Below are 12,957 nucleotides of genomic sequence, written 5' to 3'. Positions count from 1 at the left end.
AAGGTTGTATGACAGGTTATACTTAGAGCTGGAAGGGAGGGGGCTTTTTTTTTTTCCTCAAGGAGCTTTTAAGGCTTAGAGAACTCAAATATACAGACAAGGTTGTGTCATTGCCTGAAGTGCCCAGCAGTGTCCATGGCTGTGACCGAGAGATGAGGCAGGTCCAAGGTTGGGTCAAGCAGGTAGAGGGCCAGGTACAAGATTGTGTGAACAAGGCAAGGCCCAAGGGTTTGAACTTCCTTAGAGCTTCATAGCAAATAAATGTGTTACTCCTGAGATAAGTGTATCTTTTCACTTACCAGGGCTTTGGTTGTTCTTGGCAGGGATTCTTTTCTCCCATTCTGTTTTTTTATTATTATTTTTTAACATCGGAAATGCCAGCCTGAAACCAGAAAAACTTTAAGAAAGTCAGGAAAATTATGAAGCCTTCTTTATTTGAATTTACCTCAGTGTTTTTGAGTGTTGCGTGTCTTCAGAGGAAAGAAAGTGTTCATCTCTAGCATGGTACTGGAAGAGCTTTTAAAAATATGCTTTCAACCTGGGGTTGAAATATTCTGTGTTTTAAATGCTTCTGTCTTGTCCCAGAGCAAAGAAAGCCCAACTGAAGCAGGCATAGCTGGGACAAGATGAAGTCTTGATCACCAGTCTTGCTGAGCAGAGCCTGAGGTGTCCCCAGGCACAAGCAGAAAGCATCAGAACTATTCTATTTTAGAGCCTTGTATATGAGGAATTCCCTGAAAACTGCTGCCAGCAGCCGTGCTGGATATTGGGGGACTGACAATCAGTGAATTCCTGGTAATTTTGTCCTTGCCACTGCTGCTGTTAGGAATGAACCACAATAGTTCAGTTCTCAGCTAAAGCTAGGGAGGAGGGTAGGTGTGATCCTACACTAATTTCCTCCTTATTCTCACCTGCATAACTGTCCCTGCTCTCTGAAGTCATAAGCTGCAGTACCGAATTTACCTTCCTTGTCCTGTTATTTAAAATGTCTCCTAAGAATCAGATAAGATCAAAGCCCCTCAAGTGTGCTTTAGATAAAAAGCTTGCTCTTTGTAAGCAAAAGCAAAAGATTGAATTGCCTTGACATTTTATAATCTTTCTGATTTCACGTGCTGAAGTTGAAATGCATTGTGAAAGGCCCTTGTCATTTTTCTGAAGTCTGCAGGGTCTCTGAGGACAGGAGTAATATCCTCACTTCCTTGCAGTCTCATTTCTGTATCTGGTCCTGCAACCTTCAGAAGCCTGATATAAGGTTTTGTTTTCCTCAGGACTGTGGTGGCTTCTGGACAGTTTAGGCATACTTGTTGCTAAATTATATCTGATGAGAAAATATGAGAAGATCAAATACAGATTTATTCTCTGGAATGCCTCAGCTGCATGAGTTGCTCGAGGGTGAAGCTGGGCGACTTCTCGTCAATCAGTACTGTCCTGTTCTCCATGGTACTGATCTCTGTTTGAGCTGCTGGAATTTATTATTTGGGGAATGAGCTTTCCCAGCCTTGGCCTCTAATCTTATTTACTTGTGAACAATCTGTATACAGCATTGACACAAAAAATTTCTGTGCCAAGCTAATATGCAGTGCAAGGGATAACATATTTAGATGTCTGTGTTGGATTTGGGAGGCTGTGAAGCTCATCATTCTTGCCTTCTCTTATCAAATAGTTGACTGCAGCATTCTGCTACCGTGCAGCCTGTCAGGAGTGGAGCTATTTCTGTCAAGGGAAAGAAAAAAGACAATTCAGTCCTTTTCTCTTTCTGCTCTGTTGCTTCAGGAGATGCAGAGCAGAGAAATGTGATCCCTGAGGATCTCTGCAAATAGTGAGATGAGGATATGCAGAGAAGGCAAAAATCAGCTACAGGAGGCCATGCATTGAGAAATTCCAGATTCAATTGACTTTTGATACCCCAGGCTTTAAATTGCCTTTTGGTAGTGGGCATTATAGATGATGCTCTCTTAAGGCCGCAGACAGCACCATCAGGGCTCTTCCAGGGACACAGCAGGGGTGGGGAGGGCTGTTGTCAATGAGCTGTCAGATTCTTACACCAAATGACTCTTTTGATAGTCACTTTTTCCACATAAATGTCAGGATTAGTGATTCTTTATTGGTGGTAAAGCATTTTGTCAATAATTTCTCCCTTGAAATGAAAACAATGCAATTAATAATGCTGAAAAGAAATGTTTCACGAAGGGCTGGAAAATTTACTGATTTTGAGTCCTGGTGAAAAATAGTCTTCAGTGTGCTACTGTTTTTGAAAAAATTTTCTGGCAGGACTTCTTTTGGTAAGGAGTGTCACACATCAGGGGAGATGGAGAGGTACTGAATGGCTGTTGTGTCAGATGGGTCTGTGTGTGTGATGTGATCCTCCTTGCTTAAAAACACACTCACAGGTGAGACACATCTGCAAAGGTAATGCTCATTAGAGCTCTCCAGCTGGGAGGGCAAGGACTGTGGCTCACATGGCTGGCATTCATCTATTTTCTAATCTGCATTTCGAGGGTTCCCCACTCCTTTCAGCTCCCTGGCTGTCCTCGGCAGCTGAGTCAGACCTGCTCTTAATCCCAAATTTCAGCCAAGGCTGAACGTTGTGTACCAAAGCATGGAGGTCTTGAGCTAGAGATGTCTTCCCTCCCAGGACACAGACTGCCCTGTTTTTTGTACTTAGGACATGATGAAAATATAATTTATTTAATCTAATCTGTTTAACATTGGCCATACTGTCACTGCCCTTCAGATATCTGGTTTGTGTTTGTGATACTTTTTTTCTTCCCCCTGAAAACTGAGCTCCTTGTATCAGTTGGAGTGGCTGCAGAAGAGCAAGGAATTTGCCTTTGTATGAGGCTTTCAAAGTAATTATTTATGATTCTAAGATGATTGGATATGTTTCAGTGTCCGCACTCGGTATGCATTTTTAAGAATGCTATTGAAACTTTCATACAAAAAATCTACTATATATGTTCCTAAGATATTATTTTACTTGATTAAAAAAAGTATTGACTGCAGTGCTATTGAATAAACTCTCATTTAATCTTTCAAAACATCTACAGCACTTTCCTCCTTCCAGGACAGGCAGAATTTAAATGAACACCAAGCAAAGAAGGGGACAGAAACATTTTTTTGATGTTACATCCCTTTTGCTTTAACTGGGACTAGTTAGGCTGAATACATAATCACCAGCTCAGAAGCTTAATTTTTTGTTGAATGGAGCTTCTGTAGCAAGAGTTGGAAAAGTCAAAGTGTGATTGATATCAAGTAAGCCTGAAGTTGCACTGGCCTTGAGCTTGTTCTGTGCAATACTGTGAACTAACCTCAGTGAAAAATCAACAGCCACAGTTTTGGGCAAGCAGAGCTTCCGGATTATGACAACAAAAAGACCTCGAGTTTTTTATCCTTTAAAGTTAAATGAAAAAGTTAAAAGAAGAACTTTGTGGTCATTGTTTTGATGGGGTCAATATGGTTTTAGACACTTTTAACAAAATGGATGCTGACATTCCTTGTTATCTAGTTTTCTGGCAGACATGAAAAAAATTAGGTTCATAAACCAAAAAGATTAATGAAAAGGGAAGAAATCTATTTTAGATTTTAATAATGGTTTCTATTCTATTAATTTTATTTATCATAATTTTATAATTAATTAAGTTTTAGATTTTAGCATTGTTGCCCATAGATATGTTTCATTAGGTGGGCAAAAGAGCTTTTCCTTGGCTTCGGGCAGAAGTTCAGAATTGATTTCTGGGCTATGTGTCTGGTCAGTTGTATTTTTATATGTAGACCACTGTGCTAAAAGGCAGAAGGATTTACAGCAAAAGAGTTGAAGTTGTGGTGATGTCTAGGAGAGTTCATTAGGTCAAGCAAATTCTCTCTCTATCTAATGATATAAATCAAGCTACATCAAGTATACAGAACACATGCAAGCACTTTCTTGGCTTGGAAACAAAGCAGAAACATTGTAGAAACAATTCACCTATAAGTTTACTCAAATTTTTGTTGGTTTTTTGGTTTTGGTATTTGAAACTGGAACAAATATGGGATTCTCTTATTTCTATTAAGCTGGAAACAAAAATAAAGACACATTTGTCCTGATGAGGTCCTTTTTACTACATAGCACTCTCCCAAGATGATTTCCATTCATGCCTCACTTCCATGAAGTCCTCTCTAAAAAGCTGCTGGGAAATAGACTTTGGATGCATTTTCCCAGTTGTGAATAATCTGTTCCTGTGGTATGGATGTGATTTGGATAAAAGACATTACGAGGGAGAGCAGATTTTGTACCTTGCATTCCACTTTAGGCTCCATGCCTGACACAGTAATGCTGTTCTAGGCAGCAGAACTTTTCAGAAGTGGGTAGGTGACACATTGATGCAATCAGTAGTTCATAGTCTCCTTTCCCATTTAGAATAACTTCTTTCCTTAAAGATCTTCTTGTGCTGTACTTGAATTGTTTAATTTATGCAATAGATTTTTTTTTTCTTTCTTGGTACGTCTCCTGTACTGAGTGTGTGCTTAAATGGGAAGGAATGGCCTTATTTCTTCTGACTGTCTAATCTAATTAATCTGTTTCATTTATTCAGTAATTAGACCATGCAGGGTTTTTTTTAAAGTCACGAGGTAGAAGATAGGAGTGCTGAACATCTGTGTTTGTTACTGTGGAGTCTGTCTGGTTGAATAAAGGGCATCCTCCAGTGTCATCCTCTTCCCTTGAAGCAGGTGTTTGAAGTTCACCTTTTTGGAAAAGTTTCAACCAAAGGCAGTGAAAGCCTGGTAAAAGAAGCATCAAATGCCTTGCAGGCCTTTTGAAAGAGTTAGATCTCTCTCTGATCTCACTGGTTTCAGTCAGGCTATTTCCTTTTGGGAAGGGAAATGAAATCTTGTGATTTTAATGGGGACCAATTGGGCAAGCTTTGGTCCATGTCCCTGCACTTGATAGCATGCCATGCCTTTTGATGGCTTTCACTTTGGCAAAGATTTTTTTTTTTAGTATCCATGCCATGTCACTCATATCTTCCCCTCAAAGATGCATCTTTCTCCTTGATTTTTTTCCCCTGCTTTTGCAACATCTGTGAGGCTAGTTTTGGCATGTTTTGGTCCTTTGCACTATGCCTCATTTCCTCCCAGACCATTTTCTTGTAGTCACTAGATGTCCCGGTTTTCTGGTTTTTTTTGGTTTTTTTCAATGCATTTCATTTGATCATATCTCCTTTCTTTTCTGTCGAGCGAGATTTCGTTTCCCTTCCTGGAAGGAAATGAAATTTCCTTTATTAGGTCTTTAGGCATCTTATCTTTGAGGATTAATCTGTACTCTTAATTGTCCATTTCTCATAGTTTCTGTTTCTCCAAGTATACTAATTCTGCCTTAATAACTATGGAAGTCATTGCACTGACATAAAAACACTTGTTATTCTACTTATAACATTCTTTGCTTAAAAGCCTTTCCTTCAAAACCTTTCAGCCAGTCCATAATTGGGGTGGTGGGGGATGAGAAGTATGAATAGAGCCACAGCATTTGTTAAATCATGTCTTCTCAAGTTCTCTGGGCTCCTGGAAGAAGAGAAGTGTCACCCTGTCACCTTTTTACTTAAATCTGCTGGTAGCAACTTATTGGGGTGTTGATTCCCAGGCACTTTGCATTAGGAGGGGATCTAACATCTGCCCTTGCTAAGTGTCCTGTGAGCTTTGATGAGACTTCATGTGCAGTGGGGAAACAGTGTGCATTTCTATGTGAGTCTCATCATGATGGAAGGGAAGTGCCGCAGAGATGAGTAATGGAGAAGGGCTGAGATGAGAGAGCTGGGACTATTCAGCTTTTAGAGGTGAAGACTCAGGGGGAATCTTATCAATATATATAAATAGCTGAAGGGAGGGTACAAGAAGATAGGAGGGAGGCTCTTTTCAGTGGTGCCAAGTGACAGGAACAGAAGCACAGACTGAAACAGAGGAAGTTCTGTCTGAACATCAGGAAAATACTCTTGCTGTGAGGGTGGCTAAATGCTGGCACAGGTTGTCCAGAGAGGTTGTGCAGCCTTGTGGTTGTAGATCTTTAAAAGCTGTCTGATACAATTCTGGGCAACCGGCTCAGAGCACCTCTGCTTGAACCAAGCAGTTGGGTCAGATGTCCTCCAGGGTTCCCTTCCAACCTCAACCAGCTTAAGATTCTGTGAAGTAAAGTTTTAATACAGGGCATCACGTGGGCAATGACCTGATCTGAAATGGAGGTTTAATTTTACACGTGCCTTGTCTTGTCCAGTGCTATGTACAGTTACTTCATCCTTTTGTATGGTGTAGTCCCATTAATGATGCCTTTTGCTGTTCTACTAATGGGGTTCTTTTAATTTTTGGTTTTTAAAATTTAATAAGTTTAATAAAATCTTTTCAGTTTCTGTATGCATGAGATTTTGGGGAGAGCTCTGCTTTCTTTTAAAGCTAAAAATGAAAAATTAGTTTCTGTGGTTATACAAAAAAATCAGAAGTATAACTTCCTTAAAAACCAAAACAGTACGCAAGACAGAGATTCTAATGCTCTGGTTTTATGACAGTGTTTTGATTTTAGAAAGCTGATTTTAATTTTTTCCAGTTTCTTGTATGTTGTTTTTCAATGAACTTCCCCACCTCCCCAGTATTGGATTTATGCATTATATATTCTGGATGTGTAGAATTTATGTACACGGTTTTTTCTGAGTCTCAAGTCCATTAAGTGCTTGTATCTGATCCAGTGGTTAATGGGATGAAGTGCTCATATCTGATCCAGTGTTTAATAGGATTCAGATTATGCAAAGAAGCTGATAATGCTGCCCTCTTCTAATGAAGTGCTTGAGCATGGGGCTAAGTGGAAACATGCTGTGTGTGATGTTCAGAAGTGCCCATGAGAGAAAGAAGCTTAAATCCCATTGAGAGTGAAGAACACTATCCCACCAGCTTTAGAACGTGATGTGTCCCCTTGCTCTGCTCCTGCTGCCACTGGTGGGTGTTGCCATTCTGACAACTTCAGGAGCCAGTCTGTGGTTTCATGCACCATCCTTTACAATCACACCTTGCCACATTTTTCTGTATTAGGTTTCAATCCAGTGGGTTTAGCATAGTTAATGGGGGGTGGTGTCTCTTTTGTCCTTCTCAAAGGCACGGTTAGAATGAGTTGTTTTCCTTGTATTTTGTAAAAGATGTTCAGCTTCTGACACACGGGCCTTGTTTTGCAGATCCCCAGTGTGCTGGCTGCAGAGAGGCCACCTTGTCAACTGGGATCCCATCAAGTGCTCTGAGCTCCTGTCCCTCCATCAGGTACGTGAGCAGTTGAGATCTATTTATTGATTTGAAATAACGTTCTGAGTTGATAATTGCATTTCAACTGCAGGACTCAGCGGATGGCTTTGTAGAGAGTAGAAATGACCATCTGCAGAAATAGTACAGTTGATATAATGGATCAGACTGGTACCAGAAAATTTTGCTTACTGCTGATGTGGGTTGTGTTTCTTTCTTTCCCCTGGGGTGTGGTGGCCTGGAAAGACATTGCAGTGAGCCCTTTGTGTGAGGGGACTGAAGTGGGAATTGAATTAACCCAGGATCCACTGTTTTTTTTCTTACTGGCAAACTAACTTCATATGGTGTGGCTGTTGTTTACCTGAGTACTGAGCACAGCTGCATTCCTTCATACTCAGATTGCTTTTTTTTTGGTTTGATTTATGACAAATGCTGATATATTATGAGAATTCACTGTTCAAGAAAAAAAAATTGAAATAATAAATAAAAGCTAAAGTCATGCATGAAATCTGCCAATCTTCACTCTTTCCCCCAAATTTGAATTTTTTTGCACAGCATATTTTGAATAGGAAAAAAAAAACAGGTCCAGTCCTTGAAATCATGTTATAAAAACAGTGAAGGTGTAGAAGAACACACCGTGGGAAGGAAAGGGGCAGATAAACAGATTTAAAAAAGAGGTGCTGCAGCACCTGACAGAGTTGCTGTACCTATATAGTTGATCACCCAGCAACAAATGGCTGAGAGACTGACTGAGATATATTTGGGATAATCTCACAGAGTGCAGCTCCTGAAGTAAGCAGAAAGGAAGATGATGATGCATTGGTGTTTATGTTCAGTCCCTTCTAAAGCCCTATAGGGGAAAATATTTCTGAATCTTCTGGAAGACTAAAGCTGGAAATAAAACACTGTAATAGCTTCCAAGTGGATATAGCTGAAGTGGTGAAGCTTTTCAATTGAGGCTCAGTGTTTTCCCTTTATTTTATTTAAATACTTCCTATTTTGGTTTCCTTTAAACAGTTACAGGCGACAGAGTGACCAGTCCCAACCTGAGGAAAGTCAGATTTTGTCAGAAATCCAGAAAGAAAAATAAGTTCTTGCTTGCAGTTTAAAAGAAAATACAGGTGATAGCAAATAGTAGGAACACACTGTTTGCAAGCTACTGAAGACACTCAGAGAAACAATCACCATTGCATGGTGTCCCTTTTTGCTGGGAATTGCAAACACCTTTTTGCAGGTGTTTATCTAAGTCTGTGTGCATTTGTGGACTTCTGCAGCCCAGGTAAATTGAGAATTTGATCAAGGTCCATAATGTGAAGTGGAATTGAAGTTCACTGATGTTGATTGATACCCGCTGTTGACTTGGTTAATCTCACACCCTAAAAAAGGTGGTGTCTCTCAGGAATTTTTGCCTTGCTTGATTTTCAGTAATTTTTCTCCTCCTGCTCCTAGTTTCTAGGTCTTGGATTTCTTTGGTTTTATGGTGTTTGGGGTTTGCTTGTTTCTTTTGGGTGTCCCCCCCCCCAGTGTATTTTCTTTGTTTCTGATGTGTATCTTTGAATCTATAACTTCCCTGTTAAGTTACTAGTGGAAATAAGATCTGTTCTATGTTGTTAACCTTACCCTGTGTCAATTGAATTGAATGAATAAAATCTCAGTGATTTATGCTAGAAAGTAACTCTTTTTGTTACTTTTTCTCCCTTCATTTTTGTCTGTGAAAATTAAAATACCTGTTGTTACACAGGCCCCTCAAAAGGGCCATTCTGTCTGTGTAGGTTTTGCAATTAAATGGGGCAGGTAGTGTAGTTGTTGGTAGTGTGGCCATAATTTACCCACTAATATAGTGTCTGATTGGACTAGGGTTTTTTGTTTTATTTACTGAATTACTGTGTCAAAGTTTGAACAACTTTGCTTTCAACTCTCAAGCTGAATTACAGATTTAGGCCAAGGAGATGCAGCAAGCATAAGCCTTCAGCAGTTGGACTGACCCAATTTTATGCGTTGTTAGTGATTTTGTTGATTTTGTATTGTTATATATTTAACTCTGCAGAGCTTCCGAGCAAGGTTTGAAGAAGAGTGGGAGGCTTCTTTGTTTTCTTTGTTACTGTAAATATTCACACAGGATGACTGTATGATTTGGAGGATACAACTCTTAAGACCATGTTTACTTGCTCATCCTTTCAGCATTGTGCACAGCACTGCTGTATAATATATGCAGGGAAAATAAAAATCAAGCAAAATCTGTTCCTCTGCAGAAATTTCTTACATTGAGTCTTTAAGGTGATCTTTACAGACTAGGGAGAAACACTTCTTTCTGGTGAAGGAGAAACTCTTATTTCTGGTGTAGGGCTTTTTGGGTAAACGTGGTGAATGAGTGCTGGGGGCATCTGTTTGGTCTGACAGTGAATGTGATTGATTATGCATGTAGTAAGTGCTTGTACTTCATACATAAGAAGTGTGAGTCTCCCAGGTAGTATTTCACCATGGAAATCAGTAGTGTGAATTGTTATCTCAAGTGTGCTGTCACGGGGAGGTGAGATTTAACCAGAATAGTCACTTCTGCTGTACAGACAAGGAGATGACCTTGTGGAGAAGTGGCACACTGTGGTGTTCCTTTCCTAACATAAAGAGGGGGGAAAGCTGCCTGTGTCAGTGTAGCACTTGCACACAGACAAAGAGTCTAGACCAGAAGCTGTCAGGATGTAGATTCTGAGGGATTTAGAAGGATCCTTGTGCCATGAAAAGACTTTTTACCTGCATGCCTGATGTTAGGAATGGAGTTGTTGTGGAGAGGAATAATGCTTCGCTTTCCCCACCAGCGTTTGTTTTTCTTTAGCTCTTCCTGCTTCTTGCCTTACTGCTGACAAGGAGGCTGGTTTGCCATACTAAACACCTTAGGGTTGACAGGATGGAGAAAACCTACAGGCTCCTCTGACAGCAGTAATCAATAACAAGTGAAAAAATCTCACTCTGAGAAGCCCTTTTCCAACTATAAATGGCAATGGAAGTCCTGAAGGTGAAACTCTGATTTTTAGCCCAAATTGTGAACGCAAAGGACCAGAAATCTGGGACCAGGGAAAAGATTTGCAAATCAAGAGTTTGTCACTGCTCAGCTGTGTGCACTTCAAGCAAGGGGAGAACTGCATTGTGTGAGACAGTCCTCAAAAATGCCTTCCTCAGCCCATGAGCTGGGGCTTTGCTTATTGCATCCCCCAGCACTTAGACTCATAGAATTGTTAAGGTTGGAAAAGACTTTTATGATCATGTAGTCCAACTATTAACCTGGTACCACCGTGTTCACCACTAAGCTGTGTCACTTGGGGTCCCTCATCCACACATTTTTGAGACTTCCAGGGATGATTGCAGCACTTTCCTAGGCAGCATATTCCAATGCCTAACCACTCTTAAAGTGTAGAAGTTTTTCCTAATATCTAATCTAAACCTGTCCTGGTGCAACTTTAGGCCATTTCCTGTCATCCTGTCCCTTGTTACCTACCACTCACCACCACCTCTGGGCCCATCATCCAGTCAGGTTTTTACCCAGTGAGCAATGCCCCCACCCAAAGCCGTGAGCAGCCAGCTTCTCCAGGACAGGGCTGTGGGAAGCAGTGTCAAAGGCTCTACTAAAATCCATGTATTCATATCCACAGCCTTTCCATCATCCACTGATCAGATCACCTTGTCTTAGAAGATCAAGTTGGTCAAGCAGCCTACCAGCTGCTTTTCACAAACCCATCCTGGCTGGGCCTGATCCCCTGGTTGTCCAGTATGTGCCACATGCACATGCACTCAAGACAATCTGCTCCATGACTTTCTCTGGCACCAAGGTCAGGCTGACAGGTCTGTCCTTCCCCAAATCCTCCTTCTGAACCTTCTCTAGATGGGCTTTACAGCTGCTGACTTCAGTCAGCTGGGAGCCCTCAGTTCACCAGGACAGGTGACAAATGGTTGGAAGTGCCTTTGGCAAACTCTCCCAGCAGCTCCCTCAGTGCCCTTGGGTGGATCCTATCAGGGCCTATAGGCTTGTGTATGTCTAGATGTGCAGCAGGTCACTGACCATTTCCTCCTGAATTATGAGGGCTTCAATCTGCTCCCCATGTCTGCCTTCCAGCTCAGAGGGCTGGCTACCGTGAGGATAACTGGTATTGTGAAAGAGTTGCTGCAAGGGCTTTCATTATCCATGCTGCAGAGTTCTCCAAAGTTCCCACTTGCCTTATGAGAGATGGTGAATTTCTCCAATTCTCTTCAGAGCCACTGAAAAATGAGAAAAACTTAATCAGAACTAGGCAGAAGGAAGGATCGGAATTAGATTTTTAACCTAACGGGTCTGGTTTATTTTAAATATAAGTAAGTCATTTCTGTGGAAGAAAAAAAAGTTTTTTTCTTTCCAAATAGATTTAATTGCTGGCAAGTCACATTGAAAATGTCAATAACAACTAGTAATTACAAATGGGGATAGACAGAAATTCCCAGAGCACCTGGTTAATCAAAAAATAGGGGCTGAAGAGTGTGGTATTTTTCATGCTGTATTATAGTGATAATGGCAAGTCATTCAGAGAGCACAATAGGAAAAGTTAGGTCTAGCTGATATATTCCTGTTTTGTGCCACTGAGTAATTGTTAATACGGGCTCTTACCGTGGTCTTTGTTTTGCAGGAAGCAATGCAAGCAAATAAATATGTCTATCCCATATTGCTGTTTTACTCACAACTTAGTTGCTTATTTGGTTGATAGGGAGTTTTTATTCCCTTTGTGTTAGTTGTGCAGCTAGGGAATTTGGTGGTAATAAAACCAGAGCTCTTGCAGCACGCTGTGTGCTCTGTGTGCTGATACATCTCAATGTTTTGTGAAGTATGTGATCATCTCACACTGCAGATATGTGACAGGAAAGCAGTTTGCCCCCATGGTCTCTTGGCTGGTAGGAGAACTGGGATAAGGATCCCTGGCCTTGAGTCTCAGCACAGGGCTCCCTCTGTCTGGCCATGCAGACTCTGCTTTGGTTTTTTCATAGAACTGTTAGTGGTATCACTCCTCCTGAGGATGTGGGGAAGGTTTTAGATATTATACAGGTATCTTCCTGTCAGCACTAAATTAATTTTAAAGGGGAGATACAAAAATAGCACATCCTTTTGTGTTAGATATCATATGTCCTCTGGAATAGTCTTTGCCAAATGCTATTAATGGCTACTCAAGAGATTCATTCTATTATCTTGACTAGCTTATTTCTAAAGTAGTTTGACATTTTATTTGTCTGTCTTATCTGTTGTTGTAGGGAGATATTGGTTTATTACCCTTTAGAAGGCTGAAATGTTAACCAGGAAATATGGGAGCTCCTTTCATTACTTTTTTACTATGAAATATGAACTCTCAGACTGGAGTGTCAGCTCTGCAGTAAAGGAGAATTCTGGCCTTGTGCTGAAGATTTGACTACAAACAGTATCCCAGGCCTTCTGTGGGAAGCTGCTTATTCTTCAATCCTACAAGGCAGTTTTAAGCCCTGCACACCTTACCTCTGAAATGGGAGATGGAGGCTGAGCTTTGTCTTCCTCTGGCACCGCCAAGATCCCAGTGTCTGCAGTCAGTGTGAACAAGCACTGCAGGAAGGGAGCAGGCTGGAGTGAAGTTGGGTACCTGCTCCCAGAGCAGACCTGGCTGTGAACAGCAGGACAGATGTAATTTAAAATATTCACTGGTGTCGCTGCTGAACATC

At 40.9% G+C, this 12,957-nt stretch overlaps 1 protein-coding gene across 3 annotated transcripts in view; it reads left to right on the top strand.

The window, feature by feature from the left end:
- Positions 1-12,957, top strand: part of TSPAN4 (tetraspanin 4) — a 417,843-nt gene that overhangs the window by 141,930 nt on the left and 262,956 nt on the right. For all 3 annotated transcript variants that reach the window (XM_050975744.1, XM_050975742.1, XM_050975743.1), the window contains one exon: positions 7,191-7,272. The gene's annotated coding sequence lies outside the window, so the exon portion shown is untranslated. The remainder of the gene's footprint in view (positions 1-7,190; positions 7,273-12,957) is intronic.

This window comes from Serinus canaria, chromosome 5 (assembly GCF_022539315.1).
Source record: "Serinus canaria isolate serCan28SL12 chromosome 5, serCan2020, whole genome shotgun sequence".
Classification (NCBI taxonomy): Eukaryota; Metazoa; Chordata; class Aves; order Passeriformes; family Fringillidae; genus Serinus; species Serinus canaria.
Note: the sequence above shows the minus strand (reverse complement) of the source record. Positions and strands in the feature narration are given on the sequence as shown.